Here is a 17,384-nt window from a genome sequence, read left to right on the forward strand (position 1 = left end):
AGGAAACTCCTACAATATCCAGTGTAGTGCTGCGCATCAAGGAAACAATTAGTAAAACTTGGTTAAATAGTAGATGTTATTGATAAATATTAATCAATAAAATGAGAGGGGGATAAGTACTTGGCAATTCTGTTTTCTTCAATTCTAAAATCCACTGTTTTTTTGTGTGTTTTAACATAAACATACCCAGAATCATTGGATCCATTCGCAACAGAAAGATCTAAAGGCATTACTTAGGAGCTAGAAGTTGTCACTCGCTCTGTTCTGCCTTCTAGGTCCTGATGCTCTCTGCACGAGAGAACTGGAGGCGTGGAAATGTGGTGGAAAGCTCAGGGCTTTGAAGCTAATCAGAGACAAGTTATTAATTTCTCTGGACCTCAGTCATCCTATCTGTGAAATGGGGATAGTATGATTTGCCATGTGGGACTGTTGTGAGGATAAAATGAGGTCATAGATGAATGTGTCTGCTTCAGGATCTGGTACCTTGTAGGCACTGAATAAATGGTGCTGTGGATGGTTTGGCTCGTTGGCAATATGTTTTTGTTTACTGAATTTCCCTCTCAATATTCCCTTGAAAAGAGGAGGTAACTTAGGTGTGCTTTTTCAAAAGGTATTTCTTTTTTTCTTTTTTTTTTTTCAAAAGGTATTTCTATCTGAGGAATTGGAATAAGAGTAGAACCCACATTTCATAGCATTTTGAGCTGGAATGAAATCCTCTTGTTTTATGGATAATGAAAGAAACACTTTAAGACAGCGAGCAGCTTGCTTCTCCTTATGAGGCCAGTGGCACAGATGAAATTGAACCCAGATATCCTGACCCATGTTTTAGAGCTTTTTCTACTTGTTGAGGATTGCCCATCTGGCAGATAAAAAAAAAAAAAAAACCAGAATGCCAGTTTTTGATTTTGAATTTCAGATAAATAACTTTTTTTAAAAAAGATTTTATTTATTTATTTTTATTTTTTAAAAAACTTTTATGATAGTCACACACAGAGAGAGAGAGAGAGAGAGAGGCAGAGACATAGGCAGAGGGAGAAGCAGGCTCCATGCACCGGGAGCCCGACGTGGGATTCGATCCCGGGTCTCCAGGATCACGCCCTGGGCCAAAGGCAGGCGCTAAACCGCTGCGCCACCCAGGGATACCAGATTGTATTTATTTATTTATTCGTGAGAGACACAGACAGAGAGAGGCAGAGACACAGGTAGAGGGAGAAGCAGGCTCCCTGAAGGGAGCCCGACGTGGGACTCGATCCCAGGTCTCCAGGATCAGGCCCTGGACCAAAGGCAGTGTTAAACTGCTGAGCCACCAGGGCTGCCCAACAAATAACTTTCTAAGATAAGTTATATTCCATCACCATCAGTTAAAATTTAAAAAACCACATGTTTGGAGAACAAATGAGAAAAGAATTGATGTGCAGGGGATATCTGATACATAATTATGCTTATTGGCAAGATGTTTTAATAGGCATCGAGGCTTTTTCTTCACAAGGGAAAAATGGCACTTTGGGCAAGTGAGAGTGTTGATTTTTTTTTACAAAGTTCTTTTATTATAAAAATTCAAATTCACCTAAAATTAGTCCCCATACCCATCATCCAAATTCAGCAATTGTCAAGATATTGCCATATTTGTTTCATCCTCTTTTACCCCTTTGCTGACATAGTTTAAAGAAATCTCAGACATCATGTCACTTTACCCACCTATGTTATACATCTATAAAATCAAGAATATTTTCTTACATGACCATGCTGTCGTTATCCCACCTAACGAAATTAGCAGTGATCTTTTGACAGTTTCCCATACTTAATCTATAATCATATTTCACTGACTGTCTCAAAAACATCTTCTTAGAATTGGTTTATTTAATCCAGTATCCAAACAGAGTCCATCCATTATATAGGTGTTATGTTTCTTAAGTATCTTTTTAAAAAAGATTTTATTTATTTATTCATGAGAGACACAGCGAGGGAAAGGCAGAGACACAGGCAGAGGGAGAAGCAAGCTCCATGCAGGGAGCCCGATGTGGGACTCGATCCTGGGACTCCAGGATCACACTCTGGGCTGAAGGCAGGTGCTCAACTGCTGAGCCACCCAGGCGTTGCAAGTATCTTTGATATTCATTATTTTTAGTGATGAAAATGAACCAATGGAGAAAGACACTGGTTGCTGTGTTGGCGTAATTTTATTAGGCTAATAGGAAGTTGTTACATTGCTCTTATGTAGATGGCAAAACTGAAAGGGGGTTTTGCAAACAGGGATGTCATAAATGATTGTTCCTAAGGTGATCAATGATGATAGTTCTATTGCTATGTTTAGAATAAATGAAAAAGAAAGAAAAGGGAGAGAGATTTTGTTTTGTTTTATCTTTTGGGCTGATTGGTTTTTGTGTGCTGAAGCTGATTCACCTATAATATGGGGATAATAACATAGTAGTCCTTAGTTCCCAGACTGTGAAGGTCAGATGAAAAGCTAGGAAGCTGTGCTTAGCTGTGAAGCAGCGTTTCCTCAATCTGATTGTTCTACATCATCTAGTGCTTTACAAATAGTTTCTCTGGTTCTTCCCAGACCTACTGAATGAGAATGTACCCAGGAGGGGCCCAGGAAAACATATAAAACCCTTAGGGTAATTGTGATGATGATTAAATATGGGACCACTGACTTTACCCTCCTTGCACCTTGATTGCTTTATTGTGATACTTCTCAAGGCTAATGAATGGTACTTTACAGTGCTGTGGGTGGATAACAAATGCAGTGAATAAACACCAAATGCTTCCTGAACACTTTAGTTATGATCAGTGTTATGAGTCCGGGTGATCCATATCCATATGTTGGACACTGTACTTTAGGATGGATTAGAATTCTTCAGCTTACATTGTTCCCTGTGTAACATCTAGTATGGTGCCCAGCACATAGTTGGAAGGCAGTACATATCAGAGAAATGAATACATAATGATATTATTGAGAATTTGGATCAGTGACAATTCAAATTATCCATCCACAGACAACACAAGGAACCGGTAGGCCACTGGTTGCTATCCTAACTTAGGAGGGGTCCAGACTTAGATGGGAATGGCTTAGAGAATGGGATTAATGCCCAATAATATATATCTTCCAATGTCTCACCTCTCTTTATATAAGGTTTTTGTAGTTTTTAAAACTTCCTCCTCTTTCAATCAAAATGGGCTTTGAGGAAATAATGAGAGTGGAAGCACATGTATATAAATGTGGCAACGGTAACAAGGGCTTTACCTTCCAAAGAGACTCAACATTTGAAGAAAGCACCAAACCTCTAGAGGCATCTAGGCGGCTCAGTTGGTTAAGCATCTGACTCCTGATTTTGGCTCAAGTCATGATCTCAGGGTCATGGGATCGAGCTCCACACTCCGCTCCCTGCTCAGTGGGCAGTCTGCTTGAGATAGTCTCTTTCCCTCTACCTCTCTCCCCATGTGCACACACACTCTCTCTCTAAAATATAAACAAACAAACAAACTTAAAAAAAAAAGCACCAAACCTCTAGAGAAAGGGCTACTACAATGATGAGAGAGATGTTCAGCAGTAAGGGAACTTCTCATCACTCTTGATATTACTCCATGTAGGTGGGTATCTTCTGGTCAGACTGGTCCCTGAAGGGGACATGCTGGATGGCTCCTGTGCCAGTGGACTGGAAAGGCTGAGAGTCAAGACCTTCTTGCAGGAGTTTCTTATCAGTAGGGATGACAGATGCTACTGCTAGATTGGGAAGCTACCTCCTTCACCATCTTCCTCCTTTTCTATTTTCCTGTGGGAAAGATTCCCCAGAACTGGGCATCTTGATTCTCCCAGATGAAGAATTGTGCTGTGGGGATCTTCTCAGATGTTTTTGAACTATAGTCCTTCAAAATGAGGAGTCCAGAATACTCAGTTCTGTGCATGCACAGCAGTGACACTGGAATTCAGGCAGGAGAATATCATTAGAGAGAAGATAACAGACTTTTCAAGTGGTAGAAAAGGGGAGCCCTCTATCTCATACACCCCATGATGCAAAAAAGGCAGGTACATAGTTCATCCACTGATAGTTAACTCAATGGCAGTGAAATTTCTTGGGACCTCATTTTAGCAAAACAGCAAGTGTGAGTCTCATTCTTTTAGTTCCTGATCATACACACACACACACATGCATGCACACACATCTTGAGGCAAGCTAGTAAAACTTCATGGGAAATGGAACACTGAAGAGTTCCCTGGGAGGTTTCCAAATTCAATTTCATTAGGTAAGCACCTTTAGGATGATAAAGTGGAAGGAAGGAGATGGAGGTCTTCATGGTATTTCTGAGTGTTATAAGATATTACCTAATGTGTAAGAGAAGAGGTGGTTGGAGAAGGACGGAATGAGGTTAGGAGGTTATCCTCTGGTGCATTTCAGTTCACTTTGGGACCATGGATTTAAGAAGGTTGGCTAATGGTGATGTTCAGAGCGGTTCCTTTCCGAGTCTTACTATTGTCTCTTGCAAGTAATTTGAGGTGGGTTTGCACCAGTAAGACAAGACTAGGGTAGCCTAGTACATGAAGGTGAGTAGAGAATCATCACCTAGGAGTTGAATTTAAATGAAGAGATATTAATCAGAAAGAAAATTACTGGTCATCCATGGAAACATAACAAGTCTGAGAATTGTATTTGGGCAGTTCCCATACATGCACTGCCAATAGAGAGAGAATCTTGGCTAATGGACTTCCTGTATTTTGATCCCATTCCCAAGACAGAGGGAGGAAGTGCAACTTAAGTTAAGCCTGTTCTTGACCATTCTGGTCCTCACTGATAAAGGAAAGAAATTCCCATAAATCCTGACAGTGGTACCCATCTCTATGACACAAGAAACTTCTTTTCTTAGGATCTTAGTTTCCTTAGGAATTTTTCTAGCATGCCCAGCAGATTGGTCCAGGCGCAGTTCAAGTCCCTGGATTATCTCACATTTGTTTGTTTTAACTTGAGTGGCATCTGAAAGAGCTTGGTTATGAGGCATTCCAGGCTGAGTAAGAAAAGGACTTAGAGACCCAGAGACACTTGCTTATCTGACAAATAAGGTGACTGGGCGGGGAAGGGAATCTCAGACTTTTCAGAGTCATTTCATTAGTCTAAGGCTGATCCTGACCCAGGATGCAGGCCTCCTGTGCCACACTTTCTTAAAAAAGAAATCTTATCCAAGGATACTAGCAAATGCTACTTCTACCCAGGAAGGAACTGTAGGACACATTTGTATTTTCTTTCACAAACGATTATGAGCTATTTTTGCCCTTTTATTTTTTTGGCTTGGGTAGAGCAGCAATATATGTTTATGAAGGAAATTTGGAAACTATAGATAAGCACAAAAAAAAGAAAAAAATTATGATTGTATAAGAACATTATTAACATCTTGATATAGTTACTCCTCTTTCTATTTTTATTGAAAAATCAGGGCCATTTGCACATAGTGTTTTGAACTTGCTTTTTTTTTTTAATGTAACAGTGTTGTCGTCCACTATTTTCTATGTTGTTAAGTATTTTTCTAAAATAATAAGCTATTCAATGATAAGAAGGTGTGCTTTTTTCCTCTTTGAAAAGTTATCCTGTGTGGCAAGTTGTCTTATATTTAAAGACTAGAGACAAATGAGGGCAAAAATGAATAGAAATGGCAAGTCAGTTCCACAGGGAGTGTATTTTCTGAAAGTCCCTGCTGCTAGAAACAGATTTAGGATTATGCTTTTGGTTCCAAGCATGTTGATGACAGCTGTGTGAAGTTACAAGAGTAGGCATTAAGGTATTGAACTCTAGGTCAGACCTGTGGATAATGTAGAAAGAGCTCCAAGTCCCTTGCCAGAGCAAATGTTTTTCTAGCATCTCCCTCCCTGCTAGGACCTGTGCTAGTTGCTCCTCCACGGACATCTGGTCCTCAACTTTTGGTTGTTTTAAGTTTGTGGAGGATGCTTTTATAAGGCTTGAGAACTTTTGTCCTCAGTGTGGGCATTTAGGAGGCAGAGTGATATGTTTTTGTTTTGTTCAGAAAAGCCCTGAGGATAACTCAGAGAACTGTGGGAGTTTGTGGGGCTTCCATGATACTCACCTTTGGGTCCTTGACCGCCTTGGCCACCAAGTTGCTCTGCTGTAGAGGTCTGTAAAAGGGCTGGATGTTTTCTCCAATCACTCTCTGAAAACTCCCTAAGGCACTCTGTATTTGTAAGTTCTCTCCGTCGCTGATTAGGTCAATTAATTCTAAATTGAATAGGGACATGTTTTCAGGAAAAGAGGCCCAAATTTTGTTTGTATTTTGTGGAAACCCAATACATTTGCTGCTGAACACAGTCCTGAAATCAGAGGCCTGAGGCCCTTGTGCTTAGCTTGATTGATGTGTCCTCGCTGAGGCCTTTTTTAACATAACATCCTCTGAGCCAAGGTTCCGGGCTGGAGAAGGAAGGACAAGCAAGGCAAGGCAAAAAGGGAAATCCTGGGAGCTGGAAAAGATCATCATGGCAGGAATTTTGAGCTATGCCCCTTTGCCTTCCTCTCTGTTAACCTCTGCTCACAAAGTAGTGTGTGTTATCAGTGCTTTCATAGAAACATGAAATAATCCTGGAGAGGCCTATTAGAGCTCGGTGCCTAATTTTACAGATGGAGCAGCTGAAGTCTGGGGAAGCTAACTGCGGTGAGCGAGGTCACATGGTCAGTGGTAGAGCCAGAATTCAAGCCTGACTCACAGTCCAGGGCTGTGTCCACTGCAAGCTGCCTCTACATACAATACAGTGAGAAGAAGTCTAAAGCATCACACTGATTCCCCATTTGTATTTAGTATTATGTTTTCAGATTTATCCCTGAGGAGAGACTACTTAGTCTTCTACTAAAGGAATTTAGAATCAGGCAACTCAAAATCTATTGATAGGGAAAAAGTTTCATGATATATTATTGAGAAAAGTAGTGGGGAGTGCAGTTGTAGGCTGTAGTTTGCATATTGAAAAAAGAATGTGCGTGTACAGGATAATTACACATATGCATTCAGACGTGTAGGCAGGTGAATGTAATGTAATAGTTTTGGAAAAACGTGTGAGATACTTAATACACTGGTTGCCTCTGGGAAAATGGCCTGGAACCATAGAGGGTAGGTGGAAGACGGAGACATATTTTTCACTCTTGTACTCTTCATTTTTTAAAAAATATATTTATTTATTTATTTATTTGTTTGAGAAAGAGAGAGATTGAGAGAGTGTGTGAGCAGGGAAGGAGCAGAGGGAGAGGGGCAAGCACTCTGTACTGAGCATGGGGTCTGATGCTGGGCTCCATCTCATGACCCTGAGGTCATGACCTGAGCTGAAATCAAAAGTCAGACTCACCTGACTGGGCCCCCCAGGGGTCCCACTCTTGTACTCTTTGGATTTTACTATAGGCATGTATTAACTATTTTAAAAAGTAAATATAAACACATTAAAGGTGATATGTGAGGGGTTCTTGGGTGGCTCATTTGTCAAGCTGCTGCCTTCGGCTCAGGTCATGATCCCAGGGGTCCTGGGGTCAGCCCACTTCGGTCTCCCTGTTCAGCAGGGAGTCAGCATCTCTCTCTGGTCCTCCCCCCACTCATGCTCTCGCTCTGTCTGTCTCTCTCTCTCTCTCTCAAATAAATAAATAAATAAATAAATAAATAAATAAATAAATAAATAAAATCTTTAAAAGAGAAATACATATGATATTTGAGCTCAAATAAGGGAGAAAACCAATGCTTCCCAGGTTTCTGGAAGGTTTCCTAGAGACTTGGCGTTTGAGCTGGGCTCTGAGTCAGTTAGAACTTCACCAGGAAAAGTCAGAGCAGGAAAAGACCATATTTCAGGAGATGACAACACGATGCTTAAGGGTATCAAGGCAGGGAAGGCAGGGCAAGCTTGGGGGAGGCTACATGGTCTGGAGAAATTGTCAGTAACAGCCAGGGGACATGGGGACAGTGAAGAGGAGAAAGGTAATGAGACAGGTGACTGGGTGGATGTAATTTTATATTTAACAGGGAGTAAATTGGCCCCAGTGTTCCTTTTCCACCTCACCTCCCACCTTGCTTCAGCCACAAAAGCCAGCTCTAGGTTCCAAACGCACAGGCCTTTCCCACGTGCGTCCCTGGGCCCTGGCCACTTCCTCTGTGTGGTTGCGGCCTTCCAGTCCCATTTTCTTTGCCTCCTCCAGGACCATTTCAAATGTCACCTCTCTCCAATCCCTCTACCCCCACCACCCGGAGGCTGTCAGAGCTCTGTCCTCACTGTTCTCTTGGCATTTTGAATTTACTTTTATTATAGCGCTTGTCCATTTAAATTTTAATTTTTCTGTGGGGTGAAGCTGAGCATGAGGTCATTTGTATGCAGAATGTTGCTTCTTTCCTCTCTAATTTAGGATTTCATTCTCTAAGGTCCCAGCTTTACGGGACCTTATTATGATGAAGCATAGTCATAGCATGCTGCTTTCGCGTGGCCATCACATTACCTCTCTCCGGGAAGTCATTTCTCCTCTAGAGAACAAGGGGAAAAAAAAGTGAGGGTCAGAGACATTATTAACTAAGAAAAAAGTGGTTTTTTTTTTTTTTTTTTGGTTTTGTTTTGTTTTGTTTTAGACCTCTAGGCCTCGTCTAAACTATATTAACATTTTCTTTATTATCTTTGCCCCCAATAGGCTTTTTTAAAATAGCCTTCCATTAAAGGCAGATATCCTGTGACTTTTTTTTTTCAGACTTCTGTGAATTTGAAACTTTACTTTGGAATGTTAATAGAACATTATCTATGCATAAGCGATAAATTAAGCAGTTAAAAAAGAATTTTGCTCTGGAGTATCCTGACAAGTTTCAGGTCATGATAGGCTTGTTTCTCCCAGTGTCTGTAAGTCCTAGATCAGAACTTGAGCATCTAGGGAGATATTTCATCCTATGATTATGTATTATGTCTGCAATAGAAGCCATATAAAAGTACATACATCTATATTCCAAAAGGGGGTTTAAAAAACTTAGGAAAAGCTGTACAAACTTGTGTTCTTGGGTTATACCTCTTTGTTCCTCTTGCCTTTAGACAATTGAAGGAAGATTTGCGTAAGAGGAGCGGAGAATTCATGGTGAGCCGAGATTTGCTCACTGTTACACAGATACCTTGTCTCTGCCTGGGCCAATGACTTTCTGAGCCTTCTGAGCATTCTGGGCATTCAGGGGCACCAGAACAAGCTTGTACATTTATTTTTCTGCATAAGGGGAACCCTTTACCAAATTGTCCAACTGCTTATTTTTTTCAGTTACTAATATATCATGGGCATCCTTCTCGGGCAATTCATATAGGCTGACCTAATTCTTTTCATGCTATATTGGATTGTGCTACATGGATCTGACAAAATGAATTTAACTACTGCCTTTTCATAGACTGTTAAGTTATTCCCGGTTCTTTTCTTGCTGTTATGAATAATTCAGCAATGCAAATTCTTACACATGTACCTTGGCCACATGTATAGGTACAGTGGGATAATGTATTTAAAGAATTGGAATTGCCAGGTTAAAAAGTATGTGCATTTAAATTTTTGATAGCTAGTGGCAGGGCATACCAAAGGTAGAGTGGTTGAAGGGGTCTACCCCTGGTCCAGGTAATAAGGGGGAGCATCGTCTTTAGGGAATTTAGAAACAGCAATAAAACCAATGTAACTCTGATTTTTATTATCACGATGTGCTGGCAGTGATAAAGTCAGAGTAAGTTCTTAGTATGTGTAGAGATTTGATTAGAGTTCACTTCAGAGGCAGACTGTGATTCTCCTCCTTATGGCATTATGTATAAAGAATGATCACACAATGATTATAGAGCCTACGAAACGGCACTTGATTTACTTCAGTTGTGCCATTCTGTGTGACCTCGTGGAGTTTTGTGTTTAAATTGAAAGCAGTGCAGCAGAGCACAAACTGCAAAGTATAATATTTTTTGATCAACAAATGCAAGTTTTAGTTTGTACAGGAAACATTTTACTGCATTTGAATAATTTAAAAATTGAAATATGTTTTTCTTTGAATTTTTACACGTTTCAAAGGTAAAGAATGGATTAAGAAAATAACCATTGTTCCTAACTCTTACACGTTACTACTGAAACTAATCTTGTCATGTAGACGAGGGAGGTTAAAAAGTGCTCAGCTCCAGGTGTCACATACACTAAGTACGCGCTGGATTCTGCTAAGTTGCCCTCTACAAAGATGTCACTCTTTGGCAGGTCTCCCAATGGTGAGAATGCTTGCTCAAGGGAAAAAACTTCCAAATTTTAGAGATCAAGAATGTAGTAGGAAAGAAGTCACTTACCAGCTGCAAAATGTCTTTCCAGCCATTCCTCCTTCTCTCCTGCCTTCATTTTAGGATTGTGTCTTAGTCTGTTTAGGCTGCTCTAACAAAAGACCACAGTATTTTATTTCTCACAGTTTGTGGAGGTTGGAGAGTGTAAGATCCTGGTGGTAGCAGGTTTGGCGTCTGGTGAGGTCCTGTTTCCTAGTTCAAAGACAATACCTCTTCACTGTGTCCTCACATGGTGGAAGGGGGGAGGGAGCTCTTTGGGGTCTCTTTTATAAGGGAATTAATCCCATTCATGAGGGCCCTGTGCTCATGACCTATCACCCCCAAACCATTGCCCTGGGGGTTAGATTTCAATACATGAATTTTAGGGGGACACAAATATTTAGACCACAGCTGATTGCTTTATTTCATCAAAGTTGCAAAGGTAAATAGGCTCCCCCGAAATGAGAGGCAGTGGGAGGTAGACACAGTATTGTGAATGGGCTCAGAGTCCAGATTGCTGGGTTCCAACCCCTACGGCCCTCATTAGTAGCTTGTCATCTTGGGAAATTTATTTTTCTGTGCCTTGGTTTCCCCAGCTGTAAAATGTGACAAAAATGGTACTGACCATATAGTATCGTGTAAAGATTGATGGGCTCATTTTTATAAAGCACATCAAACAGTGTCTGGCTGTTGGTAAGTACCATAATGAGTGTTTATTGGTAGCCTTCTCTATACCCCACAAAGCACGGGAGATAGATTTATTTTAATTGCCTTAAAAAGCCTACGAGCTATGCATTATTATCCACCTTTTGTTCTGGTTATGTGATTGGCCCAAGGTTATATTGCTATCAGCAATAAGGATGAGAATTTGAGACCCTGACTCCTCAATCTCACCTCTTTGCAAACAATCAAAAATTGGCAATTTCTTCTTTTGAACCTGAAACTAAATCACCTCACTTCGTTCTGTGTGTGCTGTTGGTTAAATATCCAGAACAAAATACCCTGACTTCTTTTATAGTCTGAGCATTTGTAAGGTAAGGGCTTATCCTAATTCTAGAGAATGTCAAAAATCTTAGTGATGGCCCCTAATGAGAGATCATCTATCTTGAAGGAAGTTAATGAGAAAGGGAACATCTGTTTGAAAAGTATTTTTATATTAAAACTGGGAGCTATCTTTTGAGTAAAAGGCCACCAGTTAGGAACATCTATCTATGAGCTATCAATATGCATCTACATTTAAAATATTAAGGAAATTAAGTATGGCATGTAAAATGTAGACATCATACATATTTGAAAACCTCCTGGGTGGATGGAAAGAGTGCTGACTCAGCTGATCCCATTTCTGGGCCTCTAGTCAGCCCCCAGTCGCTCAACCACTGTTCTGGGCCTTGGCTTCCTCATAGGGGAAATGAGTGGGTTGAACTAGATGACCTTTCAGGGCATCAAATTGTGCTAAATTTCTTTACCTATCAGGGTACAAGCCATATTTTGTTTAGTGGTTGCTCAATGGCGGGGGAGTACCAGGAATTTGGGGGAATTCCCAGAATACATGGGCAAAAAATATATTTTTAAAAGTTTGCAACATATTTATTTAACATAAAAGGATTAATATCTTAATCTAAAGAGATTTTAGGAAATCATGAAGAAATAATGCTAGAGAAGTTGATAAAACAGATGATGTACAGAAGAAAGAATAACTGGTCACTAAACAGATGAGAGAATTTTAATTTTTACTAGTCATAAGTGAAATGCAAATGAGAACAAATCAAATTGGCAAATGCTATACCCAGAGATAGTTGGTAGTGTGATACAAAGTGAATACTCTCATACACTGCTTATGGAGTATAAATTGGTTTAGTTTTACATCTCTTTTGTTTCAGTAATTACACTCATATCTATTTACCCTAAAGAAATAATTGTATGTTTATACAGATTTATTTTTAGAATATTCACCCACTGTTATTACAGTAAACAACAGAAACAATGTAAATGTCCAACAATTGATTAAATAAATAATGCTACGTTCATGTAATGAAACATTATGTAGTCATTAAAACTATGTTTGAAGAATCTTAATGATACAGGACATATTTATAATGTAGATATTAAGTAAAAAAAAGAAGATACCAAATTACATATGAAGTATGATATTAGTTTCAGAAAAAAATGCACTGAAAAAAAGAAACAGGAAAAGGTACACTAATATCTTACAGCTTTTGGTTCTAGGTGGCAGTTGGTTTTCTCCTTTAGGTCTTTTAGATCACTCAGTATTTTGAAATGTTCTAGAATGTGTTTGTACTACTTTTATCATCTGAAAAAAAGGATATATAAAAATGATCCAGAGAAAATGAGAAGAGAAATTGGCTAGCATAAGGAGGCCACCTCCAGTCTGATTGGATCAGCAAAGAAAAAGGGAACTGCTTGGGGCACCAGGGTGTTTCAGTCATTGAGTGTCCAACTCTTGATTTCAGCTCAGGTCATGATCTCGGGGTGGTGGGACTCAGCCCTGCGTAGGCTCCCAGCTCAGTGAGAGTCTGCTTCCCCTCTCCCTCTGCCGCTTCCCCAACGTGTGTGCATCTCTCTTTCTCTCTCTAAAATAAATAAATAAGTCTTAAAAAAAAAAAAAAGGGAACTGCTGTTTGCCACCCATGGCTTGGGTATATGTGTTGAGTGATGATGGTGGTGGTGCTGGCATTGGGGGGCTAGGGAAACCCTGGAATATGATGGTTTTCTTCATCATAGATGGTGCTTTAGAGCTGGGAGCTGGACTTGGTGGAGGTCTACGCAGACGTCAGGCAGATACTATATTTTCACAGTAAATAAACATCATCAGGTAGAGAGCTACTTTAAGTCAGAGAGGAAAACATAAAACCCTAAAGCAGAAACTTCCCCTTGCAGACAAAAAAGACCCCCAGGGAGAATTTCTCCTTCACTCTCAGTTACTTTGATTTGGATATGGTTTTGTGTGGGTAATACATTTTCACTCTTGAGTTTCTTTCTCTTTCTTTCTTTCTTTCTTTCTTTCTTTCTTTCTTTCTTTCTTTCTTTCTTTCTCTCAAGTTATTTTCATTATGACTTCTTTGTTCTTTTGCAAAAAGCTAACACTGCAGAATTGGGGCAGAGAGGGCTAAGAGAAGTCAATGAGTGTAATTATACCTGGTAGGAAGTTAAGTGTTCAGATAATCTCAAAGCAACTTCAAGAGTATCCTTTGACTACAGTATTTTCTAGAAGTTTCCCTTACTTTCCGGAGATTAATGATGATGTCTTGTTGAGATGCAGGTAGGACTTGTACTTGAAGCTCATGTTTCCTTTTTTTTTTTTTTTTACGATGTGGCTAGGAATCCTAATCCAGAGCCATGGCTTTTCCTGCCCCAGATCCATCCTGATGGGAGGTAGGCTCCAAGCCTTTATGCATCTACTCTTATTTTACTTGTTATTTGATACACCAGCATTCTCTGAAATACTTGAAAAGGTCATGGTAGTATGAACTATACTTACTTGTTGGTAATACTTTTTTGCATCTTCTGTATAATTAAGATGAGAATAAAACTACAGCTTGCACAAAATGCTATAGAAAACAAAAGGTCCCACCTTTTAAAACTTTTATCATAAAAAATTTTGAAAGTACATAAAAGTAGAGAGAACAGACTAATATACCCCCATGTAACGGTCATTCAACAGTTCTCGACATCTTCCCACTTTTATTTTCTCCATCATCCTTATTTCTTCTTGTTGTTGTCTTTTCTGGAATAATCTAAAATCCCAGGCAGCATATTCAATTCACTTGTCAGATAGGACTTTAAAAATGTGTGACCACAATATGATTATCGCCTAAGAAAATTAGAAATACTTCCTTAATGTCATCTAATACCCACGCCATATTCAAACTCCTTTGAATATCTAAAAAACTGAAAAAAAGACTTAAAAAGCTCTATGAGCAAGAAGAGAGATGAACTTGAGACCTGTGTGGGAGGAGGCCGAGTTACTCAGTTTTGCTTGTCTTCTCTCCAAAAAGGAACCAGAAGCCAGAGAGAACGCTTCTAGGAATTTTAAACAATTTTAGCTGTCTAGATCTAGAAAAGTTCTGTCTTTGGACACTGTTGGGGACTCATAGAAATTCTCTATAGCCTAAAGGGAACTCAGATTAGTCTTTCTTTCCCTTCCAAGCCAAATTTAAAAAACAAAACAACATACATAGGGGCCTCTGGGTGGCTCAGTCGGTTGAGCATGTGATTTTTTTTTAATTGGAGTTCGATTTGCCAACATATAGCATAACACCCAGTGCTCATCCCGTCAAGTGCCCCCCTCAGTGCCCGTCACCCAGTCTCCCCATCCTCCTGCCCACCTCCCTTTCCACTACCCCTTGTTCGTTTCCCAGAGCATATGATTTTGACTCAGGTCATGATCTCAGGGTTGTGAGATCAAGCCCCACGTTAGGCTCCGTGCTCAGTGGGGGTCTGCTTGAGATTCCTTCTTCCTTTTCCTCTGCCCCTCTACCTCCTCAGGTTTTCCTCTCTCAATAAATAAATCTTTAAAACAACAACAACAGCACATACAAAGCACTTCAAAACACAGGCATACTGTAGAAATATTTTGAAATGCACAAAAATAAGGAGAAGAAAACGAGAATCGCCTCCAATGCAAGGATGGTAGACAATCCACTTTCCCATTGGTATATAGTGCTCTGGGCTTTTTCATACCTGTGCAATCATACTGTACATACCATTTTCCAACCTGCTTTTACCCCTGCACATGTATTCTTACAACTAGTTCTCTTTTAACTTAGATAGTACCTATTTAGCTTAGGGAGATTTTGCTCTGGTCAGTTAACATACTTGTCACTGCTATTTTAAAGGGTATTGCTTGGGCTGCCTGGTGGCTCAGCGGTTTAGTGCTGCCTTCAGCCCAGGGCCTGATCCTGGAGACCCGGGATCGAGTCCCGCATCAGGTTCCCTGCATAGAGCCTGCTTCTCCCTCTGTGTCTCTGCCTCTCTCTCTCTCTCTCTCTCTCTCTCTCTCTCTCTCTCTCTGTGTCTCTCATGAATAATAATTTTAGCTCCTTACCTAAAAAAGTTCTGTCTTTGGACACTGTTGAGGACTCATAGAAATTCTCTATAGCCTGAAGGGAACTCAGATTAGCCTTTCTTTCCCTTCCAAGCCAAATTTACAAACAAAACAACACATACAGGGGCCTCTGGGTGGCTCAGTCGTTTGAGCATGTGATTTTTTTTTAACACTGTAAATAAGTTTTTTTTTTAGAAAAGGGTATTGCTCAGAGGAATAAACTAATTTTTCCAAGAACCACCTGTTCTTACGTAATTTTCTCCCCATTATAAACAAAGCAGACAAGAACACTGTGTGTAAGTAAATATTTCACCTCAAAGTCGATGGAAGAATAAGAACTATCTTTCTGCCACCACTTCTTCCCTTCCCACTCATTCACATTGTGATGTGGCCACAGGCTCCTTTGCTCTCTGGGAATCTCTCTGGCTCATCAGCAGGCACCCCAATCTGAAATACAAAATTCTTCCTGTTCTCCCAGACTGGTCTTTCCTTCAGCGTTTCCTGTTTGCCAGTGGCTTCCTCCCGCCCCCCTCACCCCCCCCCCCCCAGCCCCCAGGCCTGGGCCTCAGAATCTTCTCCCTGAAGGCCTGGGTGTTAGTTCTGCTGCAGGGATGTTGCTGGGCTCCTCTCCTACACTCTAGCCCTACAGCGTGCACTCTAGAGAAAGTCCTCCTCATTCCCAGCTCCGTATTACAGGAGCCCCCAAACGTGCCCCTCTGATCTCTGCCCCAAGGAACCCCTCCTCACATCCTCAGGAACGGGCTTCTGGAGCCCTGCTTGGTCTCTCATCCTGGGAGCCCAGCTGAGCTGCTGGCTGGCCTCCTTCCGTGTCCCTGAGTTTTTCTCTCTCACTGGTCCTCTCTTTCTCTTTCTCTTTCATCTCTGCTCATCTCAACTCAATTGTTTTAAGGGTCATGTTCTAATACCCTGGTCTGTACAAAGCCTTTCTTGATTCCTGCCCATGGCAAGTGGCACTTTTTTCCTTTGTTAGCGTTTTGTTTGTTCCTTCTTCAGACACTCTTGCGGTTTAAGGCTGGTATTGCCTTTAGACTCTAAATTTCCTGAGGACAGGGACTGTGTCTCATTTAACTTGGAATCTGCTGCATGGTAGGGCACGATGCCTGATACATAATAGGCGCTCAGAAAGTCTAATGAATAGGTACTATTTAAGTTAAAAGAGAAGGGGTTTGCAAGACTATATGTGCAAAAGGCCTTGGGGATTTTAGTTGGCTGCAGAGCTCGAAGTATATACTGTTGATGCTGATAGGCCTGAAGCAATTTTGGATTATATGAAAATGAATGCAGATCCATTTCCCATCATTCCCTCTGCTGCCTATTCTCTCTCCCTAGCTAGCAACCCACAGTCCAGCCTCCCAGAACTACTCTTCACTTCCCCAAACCAAACTTGTACTTTCATGCTGCTGGGCCTTTGCACATGCTTCCCTCCCTTTCCATGCCTTTTATTCTTCTTTGTTTGTCAAAATCTTATTCATCCTACACCTCCAATGTCACTTTTTGAATGTAGGGTTTCCTGATTACCATTCCTTTCTCCCGCCTCCAGAGAATTAATTACTTCCTCTTCCAGGTTTTATAGTACTGGTTTATGTCAACATCATCAAACAGTTACTATTTGAGCATGCCTATTTTGCTCCAGGCACTGTTTCAAACTCATGACATTTACCAGTTTCTAATAATTTTACATCAACCCTTCTGGGGGAATAATAATAATGGGAGATATACTTCTGTAAGACTCACTCTGGCATGTACCATTTTATGTACTTCACATTCACTAACCCATTTAATTCCATACAACAACCTTTGTAAGGGAGATGTTATTGACATATAGTTGCTTATTTACAGTTGAAGAAACTAAGACTTAGAGGGGTTAAGTACCTTTCATAGATCACATAGCCAGTACTTAGTGGAGCTGGGTGGCAGTTATGATTCTGGAATCCATATCTTAATCATTATGCTGTATTGCCTCTACCGACAAAGGAACTGAAGCTCAGAGAGGTTAAGTAATTTGCTCAAGACCACCCAGTAAGTGTCAGA

At 40.5% G+C, this 17,384-nt stretch overlaps 1 protein-coding gene across 2 annotated transcripts in view; it reads left to right on the forward strand.

The window, feature by feature from the left end:
- Positions 1 to 17,384, forward strand: part of RHOH (ras homolog family member H) — a 40,571-nt gene that overhangs the window by 14,519 nt on the left and 8,668 nt on the right. Inside the window, exon 2 of one of the 2 annotated variants that reach the window (XM_055325962.1) lies at positions 13,607 to 13,660. The exons of the other annotated variant lie outside the window; for it this stretch is intronic. The gene's annotated coding sequence lies outside the window, so the exon portion shown is untranslated. The remainder of the gene's footprint in view (positions 1 to 13,606; positions 13,661 to 17,384) is intronic. 2 annotated transcript variants of the gene reach the window in all.

Source organism: Nyctereutes procyonoides, unplaced genomic scaffold (genome assembly GCF_905146905.1).
Source record: "Nyctereutes procyonoides isolate TBG_1078 unplaced genomic scaffold, NYPRO_anot_genome, whole genome shotgun sequence".
Classification (NCBI taxonomy): Eukaryota; Metazoa; Chordata; class Mammalia; order Carnivora; family Canidae; genus Nyctereutes; species Nyctereutes procyonoides.